Below are 12,748 nucleotides of genomic sequence, written 5' to 3' on the forward strand. Positions count from 1 at the left end.
TCTTTGTCCCCACATCAGTTAATTTAAAGGGGACATGTTTACTAACAGCTTAATCTATTTTGTACAAATACTCTTTTACATTCTTTCCTGCCATCAAAACAGAACCAAAAAAAAGCCTGCAAATATTGCATGCAAGCTTCCAAATGCATGAGCTAGCTGGCCTTCGCCGCTGTGGGACTGCCCCCGGGGGCTGAGTCTCGCCCGCCCTCCCTCTGTGAAAGGCCTTCGAGTGACGGGCCTCCACCTCCACCGCTCGGCACCATGCGCGCAATGCAGTGGCGAGGGGCGTGCGCTCTGATCCACAGGCTGAGCGGGACGCAGCTTCACCTTCCACACAGCACACGGACAACAAGCCTAACTAGACTCGATACATTGAATGAGCAGACAATGCTTGTAATTTCACAAACGGAATCGACCCGGACTGTTTCTCTCTAGTTATGTACACAGTCCTTCCAGGAGACATTGGTTCCTTCCAAAGTCATCAGCTTCATGGAGACTTCAACACCAAATCTGCAAAAGCAGTACTTACATTTCACTTAAGTTTTACTTTAAACACAGAGTTATTTTTTAAATTGAATCTACCTATAAAGCCTTCATAAAATAAGAACGTGTGATCTCATAAAATCGAATCAGTCTTTAACTGTAATAATAAAAATTACATCTCGGTAATGCTGCTCCAAGTTAACAGCACCATAAACTCACGGCTGAAGGGCCCACCCCCGCCGCTGCACAGCCACCTCCCGGACACCACCGTGATGACCGCGGAGGCTCCGACACGGCCGTGGGAGCGCCCTAGGAGCCTGGCCCACACGGGGCCACCAAGGTAGGCCTGTGGAGCCACAAGCTCGGTCTCAGGGAGGGCTTTTGTGGAACGTGACGGGCTCAGTTTTAAACACACGCACGACAACAAAGCACGGCCATCTGACCTCTGACCGGGGTCCAAAGGCAGTCAGAGGGAGGAGGGTCATCTTTCCGACATGTGCGACCGAGGTGACTGGACCCCGGACGCACCATGACCTGCGATCGGAACCTCACACCCCACATAACAGTTCACCCCGCGTGTGTCCGAGGTTTGACAGGAAAGGTCCAGCTGTGAGACTTCGGAAGAAATCACAGTGGTGATCTCCGTGACCTGAGCTTGAGTGATTCTCAGACCAGACACCCAGCACACGAGTCACGGAAAACAAAAGTCTGGGAACTCGAACCTCGCCGACAGAAGACATGTCTGCTCTGCGAACGCACTGTGGAGAGAATGATGTGCCACAGACTGGGGTGAGTATCTGCACATACGTTACCCAGCGAAGGGCTTGTACCCCGAAACCACAAAGTTCAAACACCCCGATTCTGTAAAGACGGGCAAAGACGCGAACCACCACTTCACCAAGGAGCATACACAGACGGAAAGTGAGCCCCGGAGACGACCCTGGACGTCGTCTGCACTGGGGACTCTGAACCGCAACAAGACAGTGCCACCCGCACCATTGCCACGGTGCAGGCCCAGAGAGAAGACCGGACGAGGCAGGCGTGGGCAGGAAGCAACTGGCTCGCTCACCCAACCCCCTGCCAGCCTAAACAACTCTCTACCCAGGAACAGTGAAAACCCAGACCCACCCAGAGACCGGAACGTGTATCACGGCCCAGTTCACAAGGCCCAAAGACTGGGAACAACCCAATGTCCATGGTGCGGGGAACAGAAAAGCAAAGCGAGGCACACTCACCTGGTAGAGCACAGCCCAGCAATGAAGAGGAACCGCGCATGCGTGTTACCACGTGACTACACCTCAGATGCGTCATGCTAAGGGGGAAGGCCACGTTCAAAGGGCCACACGCTGTGTGACCTCTGGGAAAGGCAGAATCGCAGGGACAGAAGCAGATGAGTGGTCATCAGGGGCTGGCAAAGCTGCCGTGACGAGCTGCTGTGCAGCTTGGCTCTGGGGGCAGTTACTGACTGTGCGTGGGTTCTTCACCTCCATGTGCTTGTACTAACCATGCACTAGGCACAGAAACACACGTTTATAGGACAGTTATTGCTCCAAACAGGAAGCTAAGGGGATACCAGTAAATACGGGCATCCTAAATGAATAATGCTACATTCAAACCATGTACCGCACGGCAGCTGTTAACGTTACTGACACACCCGCTGAGGACCCCTGCCAACAGTCACCCCTCCAAACGCAGACTGAGCAGCAGAGGTGCGTGTCTTTCCGGGGAGCCGTAACCAAGAAGAGGGGGGCTTCGGGGTACACACACGTCCCACACCCCAACTCTCTTTTCCTCACCCTCCTTCCGACCTGAGTCGTGGCTTGTTAAAACCAGGGAGGAACAGAGCGCAGAGTGGGCCTGGGAAACAGCTAATTGACCTCGCAGCGTCATCAACCCGAGCTCAACAGAGAATCTGAAACCGAATGTCCAGATGAAGATCACCTGCCTTTGTTTTCCACCCAGTTTTTATGGTGTTTGGATGGGAATTTTTTTTTTCTTTTTTTCTGAAGCCTTGACTTTCGAGAGGTCACATGTGCGACATTTCCCTCAACCTCCGTCTGGTCTCACAACGGGGCAAGTTTCCTTCAAGCTGCCGCGAGTCAGGTGAAAGGCATGCGGGGGGCGGGGGGGGGGGAGTCAAATAAAGAGCAATCTCAAACAGCATTTTCTAAAAGGCAAACATCAACCTTGTAAGTATTAAAAGCACGTTCTAAAACCCACTCTGATGACAGCTTAAAAAAGCCGCTTTTGTGTGCCTGGGGCCCTGCTCCGCGGGGCCTTTCAAACGCGGGCGTTCACCTAAAAACGCAGGCAAGGGCCGGGGCCGGCCTTGAAGAGGCGCCTTTTGATTGCACACGGCGAACTCCGTCTCTACCAACACGCGGCCCCACACCTTTGTCTCGCCCCAGAAAGGCAGAGGTCCGCTGCCGCGCAAGAACGTACAAGCCTCTCCAAAGGAGCGGGGCTTGACTCTGCGTCTCCGCGCTGTTGACACAGAGTTTCTGTGAGTGACAATGCGCATTGCTGGGGCGTTTTTCCCGACTCTGTCATCTGTGCTACCGAGTGTGCTCTGACGGAGATCAAAGGGAAAAGCTTCTAGAAAGATACACAAACCGCAGTGTGACAAATAGCATGCTGCGTTTGACCCGGCAAACAATCAATTACTTTCATCCGTCCGGGGAGAGAATCCCGTGTTTTCAGCGCTAATTCTGAGGCCTGAAATGACAGAACGCTCCCACACCCTCAAAGGGCGAAGAGCTTCAGAGGGGGGCAGGCACACACGGCTCACACCGGACGAGTGCCGGCCCCTTGGTCAGAGGGCCGTGCTTTCAATTTGTCTGGAACTCACTGTAGGGGCCAAACGCAGCGGCGCGGGCTCGGGTGAACCACGCTCGTGTGCCCTCTGTTCCTGGTGTTGGCTGAAAAGGACTTTGTGGCGTGCCTTTGTCCAACCAGACAACCGAAGGAGAAGCTGTGGACAGGACCCACCAGGGTCTGCCTGTTTCCCCACGAGGCGCCCTTTCACAGGGACCGTGATGAAGTAACCCCGAACCCCGGCCTGGGGCTCCACGCGGGGCACCTGCCGTCCACTTGGCACCGGTGCTCACACGGGTCACCGGATTCAAACCCTGCAGAGGTCCTGTGAGGAGGTGCTCACTGTGCCCACTTTCCAGATGACCAAACTGAGACACAAAGAAGTCAAGGACTTGCCCCAGATCACACACATCCAGTAAGTGCCAGGGCCTGGGTTTGAACCTTAGTCCCCTCACTTCTAAAACCCGAGCTTCCATTAGAGTCTATAATAAACACAGAGGTTGCTCTAATGGCTTAAGAATGGGCACGTTAAACCTTCACTTCACACTCCTCCCTGAACCTGAGGTCCCTGTCTCATTCCTCACCAGGCACTTTGAGGGGGGAGGGCTTTCCCACGTGGGAAGTTGTGAAGTCCACAAAAGTTCATGGGCACAGACAGGGTGTTAGGCTGTGGGGGGCGGGGGGCACCGCAATCAAGAAGACAAGCAAAAATTATTTCCAATTCTGTGAGAAGTATGTTCTGGGTTTATTTGAAAAAGGTAGTTTTGGATTCAGGTGTCCTGACAGAAGCTACAAATTAGTAAATCTAAAATTTAACCAACCAGCCGACATTTCAACCTTTCATTGCCCCTTCCTCTCCACAATGACCCAGAACAGCCAGGAAACACAGCCTGGGCAGCCCAGGCAGGGACCGGGAACCAGCACACGGCACGGAGGAACGGGGGTGCCAGGTGGAAGCTACCGGCCCTCCCCATCTGACCAGCAGCGAGGCAGGTGCCCGAGGGCCACCGGAAGGGCCATGCTGACCCAAGCGCCGGTGGTGACAGCAAAGGATCATTGTTACGTGAGCAAGAGCTCACGGTCCTCAACGGGCCTTGACCATGAGATTCACATCTCATAGCTACAGACATCTTTTACGAAGGTTATTACGGCAACCCTGCAGGAAGAAAAGGATGGCCTTTCACTTAGGAATCCAAAGCCCACTTAGTTTCACAGTGAAATGCGTCCTAATGACTGGCAGCTGCCTGAGTCAGGGCAGGAATGTGCGCTCTCTTTGCTGCTGCCCTGCGCACACCAGGTCCCCTCCCCAGGACCTGGCCGTCGGTCCGAGAGTGCCTGCCCACCCCCTTCCCTAACCTGGCCCTGCCGCCTCTTGGAAAGCTCTCCCCAGCTCCACACTCCTCTGTCCGGGGACCCTGTGCCTGCCAGGGCTCAGTCTGGTCCCAGGACCCTGCTGACCACGAGTCTCCCGCACCGGCCACGTGTCCCCGGCGTCGGCGAACGACACTGCAGTTCCTCGGGTGTGCGTTTCACCTCTCCTTCTCGCCTGCAGTCTCCGAGAGCAGGGCTGGGCACTGGCTGCACTGGGCTGTCTCTGCAGGCCCTGGCCCGGCGTGGCCCGGAACGGGCACCAGCTGGGCGAACGTGTGAGCCAGACCTGGCTTTAAAGCCACAGACGGCCATCCATTTCCCTGCACGGGTGATGCCGAGAATAACACAGAAATCACTCTGTGGGCAGCAACTAAGACACACCCGAAAACTATGCTGCACACCCGAAGCTAGTACCAAAAAATTTTTAATGTGAACTGTCATAAAAAAATTAATTAAAAAATACACCAGGAAAGAAATCATTAAAAATACTTATGAAAGTGCTCCCAACACAAACCACTGAAAGGATCACTACAAAATAGGACACTTTTAGAAAAACGACTAATTTTTATGCACCACTCATTTGCTTCTCAGTTTCCCTCTGCACTTCCGCTTGCACCCCACTGCGCCCCTCTCTGCTGAAGAGGCTTAAACTCGGCAAAGGTCCCTAACGTGATCGCCCCTCTGAGGGAGCGATCTCAAAGGAACGAAGCAGTCCCAGTGGGACGCCGTCACGGCCAAGGCAGCTGGCCCCTTTCAGTCAACCTCCCCCACGGCTGTGTACACAGGGCGACGGCATCTTCCCAGAGGCACACACCTGCTGGACTTCAATGCACCCCAAACCCCCTCGCTTTACGATGCATTGTGAGGGCGATAAAGAGACAGTGACAGTGACAGTTATTGCAGGAGGGTTTACTACGGATGAAAAGCACAAGCAGTGTTCAAGGCTGCTGCTCCCTACAGGCTCACACCTGAGAAACGAGGCGGGTCAAGAACTGGATGGGGACGTCCCTGAGGGAACCAGGGGTTAGTGATGCCAGGGTACTGCCCGGATGAGACACAGGACGCAAACTCCTCCACAAAAATACCTGCTTCCAGATGACCTGTTCCGTGGAAAAAACATGTGAACTTCAGAAAAGCAGTTCAGTGGTCTCATTTTAAACGTCTGACCTGTGAATTCATGAATCCTGAACTCATGGGCTGAGCCCTCATTTAAAAAGTCATCAGGGCACACGGCAGATGTGAGAACCGCTGAGCCGCCATCATCCCCGCTGTCGCCCACACCCTACGTCCGACTTAACAGAACGTGGGGACACATGGTCGAGCCCCAGAGCAGGGTGGGCAGAACGTGGGGTCCTAGGGGGGGAGACTGCAGCTCGTCACTCCCCCCTGACATGAGCGTTTCACCGGTCAGTTTTTCGGGCCCCCCATCCTGATTCTGGGCCCCGCCACATGACTTGCCCTGACTGATGGCATGTTGTCAGTCATGCCAGCAAGGGCTTTCGACAGGCTTGCAACCAGGGTGCTGTCCCCACCTCACCCTCACCACCACGACCAAGAGCTCACTGGGCCACTGGCTGGGACATGGAGTGCTCACGCAGAGCAGCAGGGTAACCAGGGGCACAGCCTTGGTTGGCCAGCAGCTCCTATGTCCTCAGCCTGACACCTCCTCCTGGCTCCTTCTGTCTGTTGCCGGTTCGTGTGGTAAGTGATGTCAGCGGGGACCAAGGTGACCTCCAGCACCGCCCAGCCAACAGGGCCAACCTGCCGCCTCCTCGGAGCCCGGTGAACTCTCCAGTTGGAGGCCACTGAGCTCGGGGGTGGAGGGGACCACACTGTGGCACTGTGGCCACAGCAGGCAGTGGGCATTCAGACAGTGGCCAGACCACACGTGACAGCAGCAGCACCTCTGCAGCAACTGGTTCTGCACGGTGGGGACCGGCCAGTGACCACAGCCCCCACCTGTCCTGCCCTGACTTCAGGACTCCGGAGGAGCCAGAGGAGGCCAAGGGCGCCCCAGCCCGGTCATGGAGGTGCCCACTTCTCTGCAGCCCGCCTCCGGCTCCCCACACCCGCGGCCGCCATCGGGCACACAGGAGCCCCCTTTCCACAGTGAGGCCCCCAGGCCACGGCTCCCCTCGGAGTCTGAGCACCCAGGGGCAGACGGGAGGCCCCTCGCTCTAGCAGACGCCCTAGTGCTCCCGTTCAACAGGTTTGTATCTCCAGAGCAGGAGGGGTGCAGGATCGTGGGTGTGACCTCGAGCTCCAATGCGCGCACGCGCGTGCACACACACACACACACACACACACACTCTCTCTTGAGCTGGGCTGGGAGCAAAAGGAGGAGCCGCAGGGTACTCAGACCCAGACTAAAGACCAGAGCGTGATGGTCACTCCCCTCAGCCTTGACTTTCAAGGCGGCCTGTTTTCACAAACGGTGTGAAACTCTTCTAAGTGCCCCCAAGAGCTCCCCTCCTCCCCCTCACTGGCACCCTCCTCTCCTGCGGCTCCGCGTCCAGGAGCTGCCGGTCCGACTCCACCAGGCTCTCGGCCAGGAGCGGCCGCACAGCGCCCTCAATCTTTCACATGGCACGTCACTTCAGCCCGCCACAGCTCACGGCGCCCGTCTGCAGGAGACTCGCAAGGATGCTGACAGCACAGACGGTGCAAGATGTGGGCAGGGACCTTTGCGTGGAGCGCGTTTTATAAACAGTTCCATGGAGAAACTTGGGTCAGGAACTGGGGCGGCAATTCCTCAATGTTTTCCTCCCTGCAGAACTTTGTACTGAAGATTTTCCATCTAGAAATAAAACCCGACACTTTTTAAGAGCATGTGGAGCGTGGCCCCCTGTCTCGGAGTAACGTCCACACTCACTCTGTCCCCAGGTGCTGGGGACGTGTCTGAGGGAGTCACGAGGGGCGGGGGGACCCCAATCTCATGCGTGTGAGCACAGGTGTCTGCTTTCTCCTTTGTTTAACTATTAACAACATGGTTCTGAGAGATTTTAGAATACGTCTCTATCGTTTCACAAAAAAAAAGTAAAGTTATTTTTTTTCTCACCTGAGAAAGTATTTACTTATTTTAGAGACAGAGGGAGAAAGAGAGAAGGAGATAAACATCAATGTGAGAGAGAAACTTATTGATTGGCTGCCTCCCATATGCACCCTGACCCGGGATTGAACCCACAACCTTTTGGTGTACAGGGCAATGCTCCAACCAACAGAGCCACCAAGCCAGGGCTAAAGTTATTCTTTTAAAGTAATAAACCTGGCCCTGCCTCGTGCGGCTCAGTGGCTTGAGTACTGGCCTGCGAACCAAAGTGTTGCTGGTTCAATTCCCAGTCAGGGCAGAGGCCTAGGTTTCCAACAAGGTCCCCAGTAGGGGGCGCACAAGAGGCAACCACACATTGATGTTTCTCTCCCTCTCTTCCTTCCTCCCTTCTCCTCTCTCAAATAAATAAAGTCTTTTTAAAAATAAAATAAAATTTAGCTTGTTTTTAGTCTGTTTTTACAAACTTCCAAATAAGAGTGGCTGGCTTAGAAAATAATTCCACTAAGAGAAAAATGATCTTACATAAGCTGCAAAGTATCTTGTTTCTTGACTATAATAATATCATTAACTCCAAAGGTATGTCAAACATTTTAACCTTGGTTCTTTAACAGTCAGTGGTCCATTTCCAATCAGCCGAGTTGGTAGCTTGTTTAGACCTCACCATCAGGGAAGAAAAAAGAAGATTCACATTTCGTATGTTTTCTTTGTACTTTCAGCTGAACTTTATTTCACTAACAGTACAAACAGAAGCTTAAATAGCACAGGTGAGTCACTGTCATTAACATTTTTTTCTATTGATTTCTGCTTCTGCACAATGGAGTGTTACGGACCAGCTTCGCCCTTACCTCAAACAACTAAAAAAATTGGACCAAACCTATAAAACGATGGTTCCAACCCCAGACCACGGGCCAAGCAGACTGTGAATCCTTATGAAGAGAACCAGGAGCGCTCCCAGGTCTCCACCAGAACGGGCCGGCAACCCAGCGGACCGCAGGGTGCAGAGGTCTGAGGGCTAAGAGGCCAGGGCGGGCCCAGAGAGAAAAGAAGTTGGAGGAAGAGCGCCCTCTACAGGCTGACCCGAGTCCCCACAGGTTCACGTGCCAGGGGCCGCCCTGTGCGGGGGGACAGGGCGGATGGGGGGCCCTGGTGGGGGAGGGGGAACAAGCCTCCAAGCCCAGGGCCCCACACCGACTGCGAATATTCCCAGGCCCCAACTGCCAGTACGGGGCCTCCTGACACTGTGCTCAGAGAGCTCTGTCCAGGCGGCCGAACAAAGCTGCCGTGAGCTAAAGGCAGCACTGTTTCTGGGTGCTTCACGTGTGTCCCACACAAAGCCCCAAATCACTAGGGCAACATGTAAAACTAACAACATAAAATTCACAGAAAAGCAGAAAATACAGCCCATAACGAGAAGAAAAAGGAATCAGCGGACCCAGAAACTGCACAGACGAGTCCCACTGAAGGCCACAGGACACGCCGCAGGGGAGGAGGAGGGAGAGGCAGACCCCTGGACTCGGCCTCGCGCATGCGCGTGGGGCGCGTGGGTGACCTCAGGGCCAACCCCCCGCCCGGAGGAGCCCGCCGGACCACTCCCAGAAGACTGGAGAGGTGCTGGCGCGCTTCGACCACCTCCTGAGTGCCCAGCAGCAGCAGACCGGTGCGCGCTCCCCTCCCCACACCAGAACCCTGGGGGAGGTGAGGCGGGACCTGGACAGCACGAGATGGAGACTCTGGAAGGGAAGCCATCCAGGCAGCACCCACAGGCCTCCAGCCACATCCCAGAGGCCTCCCTCCTGGATGGCGACAATGAAGATGCTATCCCACCCGGCACAACCACCATCGCCACCTTGGAACAGGGCACAGGCCCTCATGTCGCCAGCCCAAACGGCATCACCCCTCCCTCAGCCCTGGCTTCGAGAACCTGTCCCACATCCAGCCAGACTCAGCTGTCATCAATGGTCACAGCCGGACAACAAGCAGATGTCGGGTGAGTGGCCCAGCTCCCAGGTGCCCAGATGGACTGCAGGGCTCCCCAGGTGCCTGAAGTGGCAGAGGGTCACCCTGCCTCCAGACTGTCAGCTTTGCCACCTAATGCTGCCTGCCAGGGCACCCTGGGAGACAAGGCTCCCTCCCATGGGCGTGGGACTCCTGGGGTCCACTCTCCCGATTCCTCCCTCACTGACGGCGTCCCTCTCCTGCAGGCTCGTGGCTGGGCCAGGGGGTAAGCCCCCACCTGGAGCCATTGAGCTGGGCACAAGGAAGCTTTCCCAGAGCCAGGCCTGAGGTGTGCTCCTAACACAGGAAGGTTCCCCGAGACACGCACCAATATCCCCTCTCGGCACCCCAGCCGGGACCTCCTGGAGGTGGGCAAGCACCCTCAGGCCTGAGGTCACCCCACCCCACTCCTGCACAACAATTCAGGCCTCCCTGTCTCTTCCTCCAATGAAAGCGTTACGTATTTTCTCCCATCAGTACCTCCGAGCTTCTGAAACAGGGGCAGAATGCCCACAACCATCCTCTCAGCCCCAAGTGTGATGCAGTCCACGTCTGTCTGACCAGAGCCGGGGCCCCGCAGGCCTCTCCCAGGGTCTCCGGGAAGCAGGCCGAGCCACCACTGACAGCAGACTTTAGCCAAGTACTTTTGTGCCCAGTGCTGACAGATGACATCGATAAGAAGACCCCTTACTAAGAAGGAAAAGGAGACGAGCACATAAAGGCGCGAGTACCAATACCAGGTTTGCAAGCAGCTGGGGGAGAGCACAGCAGGCACACAGGAGAAGGCGGGAGACACAGAAGAGGCACATTCTGAGACGAAAGCTGCAGGAGACGTGATGCATGAGCAGGTGCATTATCGTGAGGCAGCTTCCAATCACCAGCTGCCCACAGCTGCGGCCTTCTGAATCATCCACACAGTTTCTGTGGAGGAATGTTCAAGTTTAGTGAGAAATTCGATGCAGATTTGTTGCTCTACCACTCAGTCATTCTGAATGTGACAGCCACACAGTATATATGCTCACTCAATGGCGTCTGCCGCCCCCACTAGCACAGTGAAGTCACCATTGTTCACACATGCACATTCCAATCCACTCTCCTTGGCTGCCAGGTCACATGGATGTTGTGCAAACCATTCTCTTTGTATTAACAATGGCTGGACTTTTTCCGGACAGACCATACATGCGCTCCCTGTTTTAAGTTGGGTTTACACCCTGATAAACCCATCACAAGCTGAAAATACCTCAAGTGGAAAGTGCATTTTAATGGGACACGGTGGAGTGCTGGGTGTGGAACTTCAGGGTGGAGTGCTGGGTGTGGAACTTCAGGGTGGAGCTGCGGCCCACCGCACAGCCCAGCAGCCCACCACACAGCCCAGCAGCCCAAAGAGTACTCCACTGCACATCCCTAGCCCGAGAAAAGTTCAAAATTCAAAATTAGAAGTATGGTTTCTACCAAATGCATATTGCTTTTGCGCCATTTGTCAGGTTGAGAAATGGTGGTAGGGACGTCTGTAAATATATACATGAAGAAGTCTGGTATAAACGGAACCAGATTCCAGGGCAGCAAAGGGTTGGGGTAGGAGGTAGAAAACGTATTTCAATAAATAAATGTTTGTAATTTTCTCAAACGTACTGAAAACTACAGATTCAAAAGCCTAGTGAAATCCCAGCACAAGGCTTAAAAGAAACCCCCCAGGGCCCCTATAAGGAACCTACTTTGGGACCGTGGCGGGCGCTGGCGATCATGGGGTCATTGTGACCCCAAAGGTCAAGCCCCCACCCCTATACAGCCTCGGACTGGTGCAAGCATGCGCGATGCGGTCCAGGGCCTGGCGGGGCTGGCGAGCATGCGCAGCACCGCCATGGTGGTGGGCGGGGAGTGGACGGCAAAAGCTTAGGTCACCACCGGAACTCGTCACACGCGCAGTGCATGACTGGGCCGTTGAGCATGCGCTCTGGAGTATGACCGCGGGCGCAGTGGTTGCCAGGCAACCGCGAGCGGTCATGGAGGTCCTGGGCACAGGCCGTGAAGAGTTTGCGGAGGCCGAGTAATGGCAAAGGAGTGAGTGTAACCCTGTCCCCGGCAGGGTTAGGAGGACCGGGCCCCGGACCCCCCCGCCTGCGCATCCCCCCGAGTTCCGCCGGGCTGCCAGGCCCTCAGTCCCAGGGCACCCAGGGTCTGCACCCGGTAGGTCCTAAAAACGTCCGGGTCAGCAATCGGTGACGTCCGAAGCCCAACGCCGCCGGGCACTGGCCAGGGCCGAGTCCAAAGGCGTGGCCGAGTCGGGCGGAGCGTCCGAACCATTTAATTTCACACTGTCCGTGCTCCTCTGGCCGTCCCAGGTGCACTGTCGCCCGAAGCGGGCCCAGAGGAACCACGAGTTGTGGGAGCAAAGACCGGGTGTCCACTCCCGGTCTCAAACCGTAGGTCCCGTGTCTCGTGCAGGTGTTCAGTGAGCACGTTTTATTCTGTAGCCCGAGGTTAGGAGCCAAACTGGGAACTACAAGCTCTGGCACCTCTACCTCTTTTAACTCGTTAATACTGGAGTTTGTAGGGAAAGAATATTCCTGTTAAACTCAGTGCTAACAGGACGTGGGTTCCGTGGGTAACTCTCCCCTTGCCACAGACTGAGCACACACTCTTGCGAGTCGCCTGATCTTTGGATCTGCCCTTCGTTCAGAAAGTGGACCGAGGCTATTTGAGAAGTCTCAACCCCTCAGTGTAATGATGCCGCGGAGTAGGACACTCCAGTGACATCTGTCAGCACCAGACCTGCTCCTATCCCTGCCACCTCACTGTTGTGATGAAGTGACTGTCACGATGAAGTGACTGTCACAACAGAACTCCCCTTGCTGCATCCCTTGGTCCAGAGCCAAAATGGACACGTCTGTACCAACAGCCACCACGAGGGGAGACCTCAGACCACGCCTCTCCCTGCCCTGGCTCCTTGGCGAGCTCACTCTACCAGGCTCCTCCGGTGCAAGGTGGGGCCTCAGACTCCTCTTGTGGATTAATCATTTCCAGTCTCACATTTAG

The 12,748-nt window shown here is 55.3% G+C and overlaps 1 pseudogene; it reads left to right on the forward strand.

Moving 5' to 3' along the window:
• The first annotated feature begins 668 nt into the window (after positions 1-668).
• LOC118989593 (kxDL motif-containing protein 1-like) lies at positions 669-10,104 on the forward strand (annotated as a pseudogene).
• Positions 10,105-12,748: the final 2,644 nt, after the last annotated feature.

The sequence above is a fragment of the Sturnira hondurensis genome, unplaced genomic scaffold (assembly GCF_014824575.4).
Source record: "Sturnira hondurensis isolate 20B ecotype Veracruz unplaced genomic scaffold, ASM1482457v3 Scaffold0006496, whole genome shotgun sequence".
In the NCBI taxonomy this organism is placed as follows: Eukaryota; Metazoa; Chordata; class Mammalia; order Chiroptera; family Phyllostomidae; genus Sturnira; species Sturnira hondurensis.